This window comes from Mustela nivalis (genome assembly GCF_964662115.1).
Source record: "Mustela nivalis genome assembly, chromosome: 8".
NCBI classification, from domain to species: Eukaryota; Metazoa; Chordata; class Mammalia; order Carnivora; family Mustelidae; genus Mustela; species Mustela nivalis.
In genome coordinates, this window is record NC_139027.1 from 72,598,621 (window position 1) to 72,613,009 (window position 14,389).

At 43.9% G+C, this 14,389-nt stretch overlaps 1 long non-coding RNA gene across 3 annotated transcripts in view; it reads right to left on the reverse strand.

Annotated features, from left to right (window-relative positions):
- Positions 1–240: 240 nt before the first annotated feature.
- The window catches only part of LOC309872582, a 109,559-nt gene continuing 95,410 nt past the window's right edge, over positions 241–14,389 (reverse strand). For all 3 annotated transcript variants that reach the window (XR_014315974.1, XR_014315975.1, XR_014315976.1), the window contains one exon: positions 241–994. This is a non-coding gene — a long non-coding RNA (uncharacterized lncRNA). The remainder of the gene's footprint in view (positions 995–14,389) is intronic.

A 14,389-nucleotide genomic window follows, 5' to 3' on the forward strand; every position in this document is an offset into this window, starting at 1 on the left:
AAAATAGATGTTTCTGTCTCTCCTCAATGGTTAGGCTATCATCTGTCACTCTGGGAGGCTATAGGAAGGCTATTGCCTGAAATAATCCTGTCGCTTCATCATTTGCTACCTCTTTTCTCCTATGGGCTTGGAAACCTGTTAGCCAAGCATGGCTGAAACCTGGCAAGGGAGAAAAAAACATTTCCTGTGTCAACTTAGGTCCAGGAGTCAGGGGCCTGCAAATTCACTGACAGTAGAAGATTAACAGGAGGAAAGAAAACAAGTTTTATTCACATGTGGGAACATTCAGATGAACAAGCTCATGGAAAAGCTAGAAATAGGGGTTTATATACTAACTTAACAAGGGGAAGGAGTTCTATGGGAAGAACAAATGGGCCTTTTATAGGGAAGACAAATGGGCTTTGAGGGAAACAAATGGAAGGTAGGATGACTGCAACAGTGTTTGTGTAATTTCTCTTTTGGTCCGAGGGACTGGTCTGCTTCCTGGGGAAGGGGATTTGACAACTTCACTCTCCAAATGGTTCCGTCTTTAGGTCAGATAAGAGGAGCCCGCAAAGGGCTTCTTTCGGCATCTGTTGCATCTCAAATGTCTTCAGTTTAAAATAAATCTCCACCCCAACTCTGCAGGGAGAAGTGAGTCCCACAAAGGGAAAAACGGGCTCTCAGTGAGGATGGAAGAAACTCAGGAGCTTCAGCGACATCTATGATAATACTACAGAGGCAATTAAAAAAATTCTGATCCTTAGCTGTGTCCTGGCGTTAGGTAGCTGGGTAATGGCGAGGGGAGGTGTCCGTACAGAGAGAAGCTGTGGGTCCCATTTCCACAGGCCGATCATCTGAAGTGCTGTTGTTTCGAGCTGGGAATGTCTTCCATTAGCTCCAGGAGGTGCTTGAAAGATTGGCAGTGCGGTGACCGCAGAGGGATCCTGGAAGGCTCAGGTCCTAATATTCCAACAGTCGGGCTTCGTTCCTTAGAATGAAGTCTCCCCCTGTTCTACAGACGGTTAACGGGTGAGCGTTTTTGCAAAATTTGAAGGATAAAATGACACAAAATCATAAAGATAAAAAGGGCATATACAAGGGTCTCTGGGCAAAAAGGAGTCTTCCTCCCATCTCTAACCTGCACACCTGTCCCACGAGTAACGAGTTTCTGGTTTTTCAGTGCGTGTTTTTCTTTTTACACAGATGATGAAAGGCCATACACATTGTTTGGCCCCCTATTTCCATTTTTCACGCGAAACAACACACATTTGAGATGATTCCTATCAGTACTTAAAAAATTCTCCTGTTTTTCTCATGGATACAGTGGTATTTCACTGCATGGAAGAGCCCTTATTTATTCAACCAGCCTCCTGGTGAACTTATTTCTCTTACTGCTGCAAATGGCCTGAAAAGGAGCAGTGTTATACAGAAGTTGTTGCGCGTATGGATAAAACGCTCCAGTAAGAGTAGATTCATAGAAGTGAAATTGCTGGCTAAAGGGTACGAGAACTTTTTGCATCCCAAACTGGAGTGTCAGTGGCTCGGCCACTTAAGCATCTGACTCTTAATTTTGGCTAAGGTCATGATCTCAGGGTCCTGAGATTAAGCCTCACGTCCAACTCTGCCCTGAGCATGGAGCCTGCTTGAGATTCTCTCTCCCTCTCCCTCTGTCCCTTCACCCCCTCTCAAGCATGCTCCACACCTCTAAAAAGAAAAAGGAAAAAAAAAGGAAGTGTCAATTGCGCTGCTGAGGTGGGCAGATTAGAATGCTGCCTGAACAGTCTCGTGAGAATTCACCTTCTACTAGGTGGAGACAACCTACACAGACTTCCTTTTATAAGACAGTTTGAATTACTACACAATAGGCTATCAAAGATCTACGGCAATCATTGAAATGAAGAACAGTGCCAAAGAAAGCTTAAGTGTTGTGTAAGCGAAAGAGGAGCAGATCGGCCACCTGCAGCTCCCCATCTGGCCTGACCACAGGCTCCTCGCCCCTCAAGCCTCTCCCTTGTTCCCCCTGCACCTCCCCCCTCTACTTCGTTTTCCTCTATCTTCTCCCCTCCTGGTTTCACTTCCTTCCAATGTATCATTTCAACTACTTGTCAATGCCTTCAACTCTAACCACTTTTTCCTTCCATGCTACCTCTCCTTGTCCCTTCCTCCGGGATATAGAGCAATGCTGGAAAAATCTCAGGCTTAGGAGCTCACAGATCTGAGGTCGTCAGGCTCAGCTGGGTCCAAGGCATGGCCTGACAATCATTCCAGCTCTCTCTTCATCATCCTCCCTCTTCTGTCTCTGTGACTTCTGGGCTGACCATGCCTAACTCCTCCATCTGGGCTCTGGGTCTTCTTCCTTCTCATTTCCCCAGGATTCCTTTCCTTGTATATTTTCAACTATTTCTTCTTTGTTTATCCTTTCTTCATAGTTTACAAACCCAGCATCTAGTAGATGCTTGATAGGCCTTCTTCTAAACTCAGGTTTATTCAAGTATAATTTATGAACAACAGGCACATTTGATAGTTTCATACAATAGCTCTGTTGTCTCTAGCTTCTTTCACTCACCATACTGGTTCTGAGATGTATCCATATTGTTTTTTTTTTTTTTTAAGATTTTATTTATTTATTTGTAAGAGAGAGAGAGAGAGAGAGAGTGAGAGCGAGCACAGGCAGACAGAGTGGAAGGCAGAGTCAGAGGGAGAAGCAGGCTCCCTGCGGAGCAAGGAGCTAGATGTGGGACTCGATCCCAGGACACTGGGATCATGACCTGAGCCAAAGGCAGCTGCTTAACCAACTGAGCCACCCAGGCGTCCCATCCATATTGTTTTAGCTATTAACATTTTGTTCCCTAAAAAAATTTTTTTTTCTTATTCATGTAGAGTTCATACACAATGTTATATTAGTTTCAGGTGCATTTAATATTGAGTACCATTCCATCCTATGGATACACCATAATCTGTTTGTCCATTGATCTGTTGAAGGACAGTTGGGTTGTTCCCAGGTTTTGGCTAGTAGCAGTATAGTAGCTGTGAACATTTGGCCACAGGTAATTTCATTCATCTTGGGTAAACGTCTAGGAGTGGCATTGCTGGGTCATAGAGCAGGTATATATTTAACTTTATAAGAAATTGCCAAACCATTTCCATGGTGGTTGGTTCCCATGAGCAGTTATGAACATTCCAGTTGCTCTACATCTGTGCTAACACTTCTTATTTTCAGTCTTTTACGTTTTAGTCATTCTAGTGGCTGAGAATGATATATGGCATTGTGGTTTTATCCTTCTCTGATGACTAATGGTGCTGTATATCTTTTCATGTGCTTATTGGCCATCTGAATATCTTCCATTGTGAAGTGTCTGTTCAAGTCTTTTCATTATTTCTTATGTTTCTTTAAACTGAATGTCTGAATTCTTTAGAGAATCTGGATGCATCTTTCCTCAGAATATGAGTTACAAATATACAGTAGGATACAGACGTAACCTAGCCCATGACTTCCCTTTTCATGTTCTTAATGATATATTTTGATGAACAGAAGGTTTTAATTGTGGTGAAGTCCAATTTATCAATCTTTATAGTTACTGTTGAGTTCTACCTAAGAAATTTTGGGGTAGCCCAAGAGCATGCAGATTTTCTTCTATGCTTTCTTCTAGACACTTTACACTTTAAGCTTTTCCCTATAGGTCCATAAACCAACTCAAATTAATTTTTTAAGTCCAATGGTAAGTTAATTTCCCCCCTATATGTTTATCCAGTTGTTATAGTGCATTTTGTTGAAAACATTTCCTTTCCTTTTGAATTACTCTGAGTCCTTTGTCAAAAATCAGTTGTCTGCTTCCCATCTTGAAGTGAATGTAATTCTATTTGGCTTTTTAAAGAGTTTCCATTTCAGGGGCATCTGGCTGGCTCAGTTAGTAGAACATATGACTCTTGATCTCAGGATTATAAGTTTGAGCCCCATGTTGGGTGTGGAGACTCTTTAAAAATAAACTCTTTTTTTTTTTTTTTTTTTTTTTTTTTTTAAGATTTTATTTATTTATTTGACAGAGAGAGATCACAAGTAGGCAGAGAGGCAGGCAGAGAGAGAGAGGAGGAAGCAGGCTCCCTGCTGAGCAGAGAGCCCGATGCGGGACTCGATCCCAGGACCCTGAGATCATGACCTGAGCCAAAGGCAGCGGCTTAACCCACTGAGCCACCCAGGCGCCCCTAAAAATAAACTCTTAAAAAAAAAGTTTCCATGTCTCTGTTAAGATTTCCTATTTGTTTATTCATTATATTTGTCTTTTCCTTTACATCTTTAAACATATTAATAATAGCTATTTTAAAGTCCTTTGTTGCTGTAGAAATTATCAATTTATTGCCTTTTAGTGCTAAATCAACCTTTAATGAACTGTGCTATAATAATGAACCAGACCTTTAAAGTATCTCTTTGGCAGTAATTACAACATTAATTTTTGCAAGTAGAAGAAGCTGGAAGGATTTATTAGGAGGAAGGAGCTTCTCTTAGTTCCACTGCTTCTGTTTTATTTGCTATTGTTGTATGGCTGCCCTCCTCATGTCCAAAGCACATGGTTCCCTCAGCAAACTTGCAGACCTGGCTCTGGTCCATGAACTACCTCACTCTAGTATTCCTGATGTCCACAACATGAATACCAAGCCTTAGGCTTCCCTGTCAGCAAGTGGCTTCCCTACATCTTGACTCCCTCCATGCAGCCATCTACTGGCCTTGGCCCACCTGGACCCCAGGTGGTTGCTTCCCATGGTCTTCCTGACCTGGATACCATGCAATCCAGGCCTCATGCTTCCCTGCTGCTAAGTTGGTTCCTAATGCCTTGACTCCCTCTGGATTCCCACACACCAGCTTTGATCCACTTGAGCCCTGGAGGCAAGTATTTCCTACTCTCCCACCCATTGTGGACCAGCTCCAACCTGGGCACCCCAGAGAATTTTTCTACCTTTAGGTGGATTGAAATTAGGTCTGAATCTTGATTTTGGGAAGGGACCTCCAACTCAAGTTGTTTCTTCTTTATTTTTTACTTATTTATTTTTTAAAGATTTTATTCATTTATTTGACAGATAGAGATCACAAGTAGGCAGAGAGGCAGGCAGAGAGAGGGGGAAACAGGCTCCCAGCCAAGCAAAGAGCCCAAAGCGGGGCTTGATCCCAGTACCCTGGGATCATGACCCGAGCCGAAGGCAGAGGCTTTAACCCACTGAGCCACCCAGGCACCCCAAGTTGTTTCTTCTTTAGTTCTTCTTCTTCAGCACTAGCTTACTCCTTAGAATGCCCCTCCACTCCTGCCTTTTACCTTTATTGTTTCTCTCCTATTATAGTTAATAATTATTTACATTAAATATTCCCTATTCAAATTACTGGTTTCTATTTCCTGTTCATACCCTTGACTGGTATATCTGCTAATTTCATCATCTCTGTCACCTTGTGGTTTATTTTTTAATTTTTTAAAAAAGATTTTATCTATTTATTTGACAGACAGAGATCACAAGTAGGCAGAGAGGCAGGCAGCAGTGGGAGGGGAGGACGCTCCCCACTGAGCAGAGAGCCCGATGTGGGGCTCGATCCCAGGACCCTGGGATTATGACCTGAGCCAAAGGCAGAGGCTTTAACCCACTGAGCCACCAAAGCGCCCTTGAGGTCTATTTCTATTGACTGATTTTCCTTTGTATTACAGTCCACATTTCCTTCTTTGAACGTGTAGTAATTTCTTTATTGTATGCTGAACACTGAATATAAGAGACCAGGATGATAAAATCATGTTGTATCAGGGTCGCCTGGGTGGCTCAGTGGGTTAAGCCTCTGCCTTCGGCTCAGGTCATGGTCTCAGGGTCCTGGGATTGAGCCCTGCATTGGGCTTTCTGCTCAGCAGGGAGCCTGTTTCTCCCTCTGCCTGACTCTCTGCCTACTTGTGATTTCTCTCCCTCTGTCAAATAAATAAATACAATTTTAAAAAATCACGTCATATCAAAGAGTTGCAAGAAGTAGAGATGTTTGTTCTGGAGAAGATGAGGGTGGGTTGCAATGGTTATCTTTTCATATTGGAGGGCGGCTGCAGTAGAAGATAGAATTAAGTTCAGTGAAGGGGAAAAAAAGCAGCACAAGTATCAGCAGAGATATTAGGAAGAATGCTCTGCATCAGAACTTTTGCCTGAAGACATAGTGCTGGTGGTGGAGTCAAGACTGTATCAGTGTTTAGTGAGGAATCTGTGCATCCATAACCAGACAAGGGGTTCTAGTGCACCTCTACAGAGATCTGTGGCAACAGCATAGGCTCTGCTGTCAGGTTTGATCTGAGTTCCAATTTCACCACCTACCAGGAGGTCACTTAACTTCTTCGTGCCTCAGTTTCCTCATCTATACACAAAAATGATACTACCTATCTCTAAGGGTTATTACATAGATTAAAATAGGAATCCCTAGCATTCCTTGCCTGGACTATAACCAGCATCCTGATGCTCCTACAAATATTTGTGCTCTGGCTCAGTTGTGCCTTTGGGGCCTTCAACAACCTTTTACCTGATTAAGTTAGTTACCTATTCTATTCCCCTCCTGACTTCTCCAAATGTCACTGCCTTCCCAACTTCTTCAATATCATAGAAAAAAAAAAAAAAGACAAAATTTCCCCAACTTAATTTCCATCCAACGCCTTCAATTTCATATGTAAATCCTTCTAGAGCCTCAGACTTCCCCTACCTCCTGCTTTTATACCCCCAAAATGTGTTCTGTGTACATTTCTGAGGTTGTGTTTATCATGTTATTTTAATCTTTAAAACAATTTTGCAATTATTAATATATGTGATATGGACTGAATGTTTGTGTCCCCCAAAATTCATATGTTGAAATTTTAATTGCGAAGGTGATGATATTAAATGGTGAGGCCTTCAAGAAATGGTTACACCAAAGTGTAGAGCCTGCAAATGGGATTAATACCCTTATATTTCTTTTTTCTTTTTACCTTATTTTATTTAAATTCAATTACATAACATATGGTATATCATTAATTTCAGATGCAGAGTTCAGTAATTTATCAGTTGCCTACAAAACCCAGTGCTCATTATATCATGTGCCCTCTTTAAAGATTTTATTTATTTATTTGACAGAGAGAAATCACAAGTAGATGGAGAGGCAGGCAGAAAGAGAGAGAGGGAAGCAGGCTCTCTGCGAGCAGAGAGCCCGATGCGGGGCCCGATCCCAGGACCCTGAGATCATGACCTGAGCCGAAGGCAGCGGCTTAAACCACTGAGCCACCCAGGCGCCCCTCATGTGCCCTCTTTAATGCCCATCACCCAGTTACCCCATCCCCCTCTCTTCCCCAATTAATGCCCTTAAGACATCCCAGAGAACTTTCTTGTCCCTTCTGCCATGCAAGGTCACAGCAAGAAGACAGTCTTCTATGAACCAGGAAGCAGACTCTCATCAGATACCAAATCTGCTGGTGTCTTGACCTAGTACTTCCCAACCTCTAGAACGGTGAGAATAAATTTCTGTTGTGTATAAGCTACCCAGTCTATGGAATTCTATTCAAGTAGCCCAAATAGGTGAGGACAATATTTATGACCGAAACATTCAAGAAATGAAAAAGAGGGGTGTCTGGGTGGCTCAGTCAGTTAGGCAGCTGCCTTTGACTCAGGAGATGATCCTGGGGTCCTGGTATTGAGTCCTGTCAGTATCCCTCTTCAGTGGGGAGTATGCTTCTCCCTCTACTCCTCCGCCCTGCTCATGATCTATCTCTGTCTCCCCTCTGTCAAATAAATAAATAAAATCTTAAGGAAAAAAAAAAAGAAATAAAAAGGAGTGGAAGTGAGAAGTTATAGTTCTCTTTCCTCATTGATCCAGTGCCACCCAAGAGAGAACCATTTTAATTTTCTTGCATCTTTTTCCAAGAAATAAATACATAGGCAAGTATGTGCACATATATACACATACTACATGTGTATCTTTTTTGTTTTTATGTAATGGCACCTTGCTCTATGGACTGTTGCATCCAGTGCTTTTTCCACCTCATGTGTCTTGTACTTCTTCGCAGATCAGTACACGAAGAAAGTCTTCATTTTTTGGGGGGGGGGGATGAACAGCAGAGGGAGAGAGGGATGAAGAGCAGAGGGAGAGAGAGAGAATCCCAAGCAGGCTCCATGCCCAGCACGGAGCCCAGAGGGCTCAGCTTCACAACGCTGAGATCATGACCCTGAAATCTAGAGCTGAAATCTAGAGTTGCATGTTTCACTGATTGAGCCGCCCAGGTGCTCCAAGAAAGGCCTCATTCTTTTCAACAGTTGTTTGGTGTTCCTATGTGTGGATACACCAAGCATTATTACTTCAGTCCTCTCTCACTGCACGTTTAGTTTGGTGTGGTGTGTTGTTTTTCACCACAGTGCTAAGTTGTATTTTATTTGTCCAGGAGTGTGTTTTCAACCTTAGGCCAACACAGGCTGCATTTCATTTTTGGTTGTGTACCCAGCAATTGGCTTTGCACTTGCCATGCTGTAAAATCAATGAACTGAATTCTATTCCATAGGATTGCACCTACTAAGACCTGGCCCAAGACCCTTCCCCAGGGGGACCACCAGCAAAGATGTGTCCCCCCAATGTAATATATTACTTAGTCCTCATTTGGTTCAGCTGGCAGGTTTATGTCCTCAGAGTCTGCCACCTCCCACTTATCCCCTGGATCCTCTAGGTCACCATGGAAATGTAGTCTCCAAAGACCCTTCTCCCCGGGGCCCAGCCCCTCCCCGTGGCCCAGGGTCAGCTGTTCCTTAGTGCCCCCTTTAGGGAACCAGGGCTCGGTGGACTCTCAGGCATCACCATGTCCTCCTGCCAGTTGGGGTCTGTTCCTTCCTACATCGCTTCCCAGGAGGAGGCAGCAGTTCATTTTCCCCTAAATTCCAGCCCCTGACACAAATAAACCCCTGGGAAGCATTTGCTGAAGCTTCCCAGGCCTTTCTCCATATGAATATTTAACACTTCTGCAGTAAACTAGACTGTTAAGGCAAGGAAGAGGAGTTGTCGATGCTACATGCTGGCAAGGAGTCTGGGGTGTGAAGGTGGTGGTGAGGATGGGCCTCTCATCCCTTCCGATCCAATGCAGAAATCCTGTCCCTCACCCGAGCACCCAAGCTCCCCTGGCAGTTTGAGTGGGTGGCTGTCACCAGGCCACAGCAGTCCTGCTCACCAGTCCACCTCTAAGGTGCTACAAAAGGTCATTCTGGATTTCTGCTTTGTCATTTTAGTCCCTGCTTCTCCTTCTGACCCAATCGTGAATGCAAGAGCCCAGCTCTGAGGTCCTGTCATCCAGCTACCACACTTTATAGAGGAAGAAAGGAGACCCAGGGAGATATAGAGGCTGTTCAAGGTCACACCTAGAGAGCACAGCGCGTGTGAACACTCATCACAGAGATAGGCCTTGTCCACTCCACTGACCTCAGCCAGAAAGGGTCTGTGAAGCTGCTACTGCTGCTGTTTTACTCCCCCTTCTCCAAGCCCAGGGTCATGGGAACAGCTACAACTTACGTAAAACTTCCTGTATGTCAGGTCTTGCTGGAAGTGCTTTACATATGTTTATTTGTTTCATAACTCAACACCCTGTGAATTATATTGCCTATTTTACAGATGAAGAAATTGAGGCCCAGACAGGGTAAGTATCTGCCCAAGGTCACACAGCAACAGAGCTGAGATTAAGCCCAGGCAATGTGGCCTCAAAGTCCATGTTCTTAACTCCAGCACCATCCTTCCCCTCAAAATAAAAAATTATGTCAGAATTTAAGGCAATATTTCATTTAATCCCCCTCACAGTCCTGTGAAGAAGAAAATACTCTCATTGAACCCATTTTATAAGCCTCTCTAGGCTTAGAAAGGCCAGGTAAACTGGTGAAGGTCACTTAGCTGGTGGAGTCAGGAGTGAAGGAAACCAGAATGTGCCAACCCAAAATATGTCACTTTGGCATACAGATTATTTTGAGCTGAAGGCAATTAAGAAACAACAGATGCCAAAAAAAAAAAAAAAATCCAAAAAAGCTGTCTGTCCTCTGCCTAGCTAGTTGAAGGCAGGATATTAATTTCCATTCTTAAAAGTACATCCCCTCTTCCACACAAGGAAGAGGAGGACAACTCTGAGATTCTTGGTCACCAGAGACAATTTAGTTTCTTAACAGCCCAAGGCATCCAAAGCATCAAGCGGAAGCTAAATAAATCTTTCTAAGATAACTTTGTTTTTAAGAGTGAGAGTCCCTGAGTGCCAGCGCACACAGGTGGGAGGGGAGGGATTGTGGGAAGGGGCAGAAGGAGACGGCGAGATAATCTCAAGCAGGCTCCATGCCCAGTGCAGAGTCCAACATGGGGCTCAATCTCGTGACCCTGAGATCATGACCTGAGCCAAAACCAAGAGTCTGCTGCTCTGAGCCATCCAGGCGTCCCTAAAATAACTTAAAACAAAACAAAAACCTCTTAGGGCACCTCTGTTGCTTAGTTGTTAAGCACCTGCCTTTGGCCCAGGTCATGATCCCAGGGTCCTGGGAAGAGCCCCACATAGGGCTCCCTCTTCAACAGGAGCCTGCTTCTCCTTCTCTCCACTGCTCATGTTCTCTCTCTTTCTCAAATAAATAAATAAAATTGTTTTAAAAAAGGCATTTCTTTAAAAAAAAAGAAAACCTCTTATCTTCTATTAGCTTCCTTTCATATATTTATCTTCCCATAGTTTGCCACCTCTAAAAGCCTACCTCCCTTTTTTTGCTGTCACTTCTCTACACATTTATTTTTCTTAGTTAAGATGGTATATGGGCCCCAAGTTCTAACCTTCGAGTTACTCATCACTGAGTTTTGCCCATGTATATGCATTCTACATGACTTAATAAATTGTTTTTTTTCTTGCCTTTTTAAAAAAAGATTTTATTTATTTATTTGACAGACAGAGACCACAAGTAGGAAGAAAGAGAGAGGGGCTCCCTGCCAAGTAGGGAGCCTGATGTGGGGCTCAATCCGAGGACCCTGGGATCATGACCTGAGCTGAAGGCAGAAGCTTTAACCCACTGAGCCACCCAGGCACCTCCCCCCTTTTTTTTCTTGTCAAACTGTCCTTTGTCAGTTTGATTTCTAGGGCTCCAGCCATAGAACCTAGGAGTGTAGGGAAAAAGATTTTCCCTGCCCTATAAAACTAAACCCATATCAACTGCAAGGCTAGCCCTCATAGAGTCTCATAAAAAATATGCAGTAGCAACGCCTGGGTGGCTCAGTTGGTTAAGCAGCTGCCTTCGGCTCAGGTCATGATCCCAGGGTCCTGGGATCGAGTCCCACATCAGGCTCCTTGCTCTGCAGGGAGCCTGCTTCTCCCTCTGCCTCTGCCTCCCTCTCTGTCTGCCTGTGCTCTCTCTCTCTCCCTCTGTCTCTGACAAATAAATAAAATCTTTAAAAAAATATGCAATAGATGGGCAAAGAATGAATGCATGGCCCTGCATTAGTCTACTCAGGCGGTTGTAATTGAAAGGCTTAAACAGAAGAAATTAGTTTTTTCACAGTTCTAGAGGCTAGGAAGTCCAAGATCAATGTGTTGGCTGATTCAATTCCTGGTGAGGGCTCTCTCTGTCTTGCAGACGCTAGCCATCTTGCTGTGTTCTCACCTGGTAGAGAGAGAGCACTCTGCTATTTCTTCCTCTTCTTTTTTTTAAGTTTTTTTTTTTTTTTTTTTTTTTTTTAATTTGACAGAGAGACACAGCGAGACAGGGAATACAAATAGGGGGCGTAGGATAGGGAGAAATAGGCTTCCCGCCAAGCAGGGAGCCTGATGCGGGACTTGATCCCTGAACCTGGGATCACGACTTGAGCTGAAGGCAGACACCCAAGACTGAGCCACCCAGGTGCCCCATTTCTTCCTCTTCTTATAAGGACACAAGCTTTATGGTTTGGGTTCCACTCTTATGACCTCATTGGACCTTAATTACCTTGTAAAGTATTTAGGAGGAGGACACAATTCAGTATTAGTAGGTAGGTCCTTTTCCTTTCCTCCTGGGAAAAAGTAATAATAATGGCAAAAGAACAAGAAAATAGAAGGTCAACTTATGGGCACTGAGGATGGTTGTTTGGTCCATCCCTTGGCTGGCCATGGGAAACCCCAAAAGTGGAGAAAACCACCAGCCAATTTCCATGAGTGTTGATGGTGTTGTGGTTTCTGGCCATAGTGAAGCCTTGGCTGTGGTTGTGGGCACAATAGGCTTTCAAGTGAGGGCAACCCCAGAAGGAAGCTGAGTTGCCACAGAAAATGGAATCATCATGGACTAATAGTGTCTGAATGATTATGCTGGTTGTGCCCCATCTGTATGTACACTTTTCATATCAGCATATCTGTCCATAGCTCTACTTTTCCAAGTGGGGAACATGTCTCAGTCCTGAGACAGTCACCCACCAGAATCCTGGAAATATACAGCCCAAATCCTGCTAGAATCCAGTGTGTTTACTCTTTGTGCCCAGAGCATGCTGTAAGGAGACTGAAATTCTCTGAAGTAGGTCTATTATTAAAACTAGACTTACAATTACAGAATCATAATATCTTTTTTGGGGTGCCTGGGTGGCTCAGTCCATTAAGCAACCAACTCTTGATCTAAGAGTCATGAGTTTAAGCCCCTCACTGGGTTCTATGCTGGGCTGTCTACTTAAAAAATAAACAAACAAATAAAAATAATAAATAATAATGATGATTATTGGGTACCCAGGTGGCTCAGTTGGTTAAGTGTCTACCTTCAGCTTGGGTCATGATCCCAGGGTCCTGGAACTGAGTCTCGCTTTGGGCTCCCTGCTCAGTGGGCATCTACTTCTCCCTCTCCCTCTGCTTGCCACTCCCCCTGCTTGTGTGTACATGGTCTCTCTCTCCCTCTCTCTCTTTCTCTCTCTCTCTGTGAAATAAATACGTAAAATCTTTAAATAATAATAATTTTTGTCCCTTTCTACCTCTACCTAAAATTAAAATTACGTATGTCCTGCTGGGGGAGAAAACTAGCTGCAAAAGGCAGTCAAAATTATTTGCACAATAACCAATCTGTTTTTTTTTTTTTTTTAACTTTTTTGAGAGAGAGAGAGTGGGTGGAGAGAAGGGGTAGAGGGAGAGGGAGAACCCTAAGCAGGCTCCACGCCCAGCATGGAACCCAATGAAGGGTTCTTATGACCTGGAAATCACGACCTGAGCTGAAACCAAGAGTCAGATGCTTAACCGACTGAGCCATCCAGGCGCCTCAATAACCAATCTTTTTAAGAAGCACATATATTTTTAAAAGGTAATTCCTGCAGAAATAATAATTATTTGGAACATTTCCTGCAGAGCAGCCAGGGTTTGCTGGGATAACTTACAAAACCAGATGAAGCAATGATGGATAAAACCGCCAGGACAGATAATCCCATCCCAAATCCCAGAGCATAGGACTATTCCCAGTCACTTAGACCTAATTTTCTGGCTTGTGGAAAGCCCCCAGGGTTCAGGAATCCACAGGTGAATGAATCACAGAAGACGATTTAAAGGGGTAGGGATAGGTTCTGAGAGACAACAGAAGTTGAAGTGTGAAAGAGGCTACAAATAGGAATTAGCACCTCCACTGAACCAAGAAGGAGGAAGGAAGGAAGCTGGAAAATGAAACCGGAAGCAAAGCTGGATGCCTTAAGAATTCTTAGCCTTCCCTGGGGTGGAGGCTCCTGCCCACATCTACAGCTCCTCTCCCTCCACTGGATTTTAAGCTCTAATGACTGAACAACTTGTAATTCTGTCCCATACCCAGCTGTGCTGGCTTTCTGAGTATTTGCTCAAGCTGTTTTTGGCACCTGGAATGCCTTCCAGCTCCCATTTCTCTTCAGCTGGCTGACTCCCACCTGCCCTAAAAGACGTGGGCAGTCCCTCCTGCAGAAGACCTTCCCGGACCCTTAGCCCATGCATTGTTTCTACTGCCCCATTCCCCAGGAAGATATTTCACCAAATTATCCACCTTGCATTACAGTTGTCTGCTGGTGGGATGGGTCATATCCCAATGGGTGGATGAGTGCACAAGCAGGCCAGAGTGTCCTCATCTTGGTATCCCGGTACCTGGCACATATCAGGCACTCAATATAAGCTGGTTGAATTAATGTTGATGGAGCGAGAAGGAATGAAATGTGCAACCACATGGCTGCACCAACTTTTTCTGGATGAGATACAGTGTCTGAAAGTCACAATTCTGGCCCAGGGTTGGAGGGTTAGGCTTGCTGCTCCTGCTGCAGTAGTGCCTCTAAATGAAGGACACAGGATCACCAAATAAAAGCAATGTAATAATAAAAGCCCCATTCTCTCCTTCTCTCTTCAAGCAAACAGAGCCCTTATGTCGGAAGGGACGTTCATGTGGATCTCACTCAGGCTGTGTCATTCGGAAAGTGGGGAAGGTGGGA